The sequence below is a fragment of the Pinus tabuliformis genome, chromosome 2_2 (genome assembly GCF_031772625.1).
Source record: "Pinus tabuliformis cultivar Carrire ecotype Pingquan chromosome 2_2, CPIR1, whole genome shotgun sequence".
Classification (NCBI taxonomy): domain Eukaryota; kingdom Viridiplantae; phylum Streptophyta; class Pinopsida; order Pinales; family Pinaceae; genus Pinus; species Pinus tabuliformis.
In genome coordinates, this window is record NC_142300.1 from 336253413 (window position 1) to 336254164 (window position 752).

Here is a 752-nt window from a genome sequence, read left to right on the forward strand (position 1 = left end):
TAAGCTAATCTGGGTAAATACAGAAGTAAGAGTAGTTATAGAGGCACGTAAGTGTCCAATCTGCCTATCTAGGGTACAGGAAGGATAGTTGTAGACATTCGTGGAGGTCTAGAGGATGACTAAGAGGAGTATATCGATAAGCCCTAAAAGGCTTATCGACCTGCGCGAAGGAAGGTTTAGGGTATAAAACGACATCACTACCATCTCTGGGTGCAGAAACTTGGTTCCTGCATCCCCCCATACTGCTTTGGGTGAGACTTTAGTCTGCGCTCCATTGATTGATGCTGAAAGGGCCAGTAGTGTAGGGATTTGCTTGGCTAATTAATGTTGAACATGGGTCAAGGCCCATCAAGCCAACAAATGGTTCCGTTGCCGGGACTTGAAACCAGGTTTCTCGAGTGAGAGCCGAGTATCCTAACCAACTAGACTACAACGGATACAAGAAGTTTGATAAATTTCCAAGAAAATTTCGGATGCATTGGATGGGGCCCTATGTCATCAAGGAGATTATCGATGGTGTTCAACTGGTGAAGTTGAATGGGGAGCCATTTCCAGGGAAGGTAAATGGCAGCCGATTGAAGCCATACACCAGGGATCTAGCTAGATGACTATATGGCAGAAGTACAGTGTTAGCTCTCCAAGCAGCTGAAAGGAGGTGTGGGACTATAAACTACACTACTTGGGGTGTAGAGCTGCACGACGAGGGGACTGTGTGGAAAGGAGGAATGTCACAATATCAGCAGATGCATGAG

General features: G+C 46.1%; 1 non-coding gene across 1 annotated transcript; it reads right to left on the reverse strand.

The window, feature by feature from the left end:
• Window positions 1–364: 364 nt before the first annotated feature.
• On the reverse strand, window positions 365–437 carry TRNAE-CUC (transfer RNA glutamic acid (anticodon CUC)). The gene has a single exon. It is a non-coding gene; the product is annotated as a tRNA-Glu (tRNA).
• Window positions 438–752: the final 315 nt, after the last annotated feature.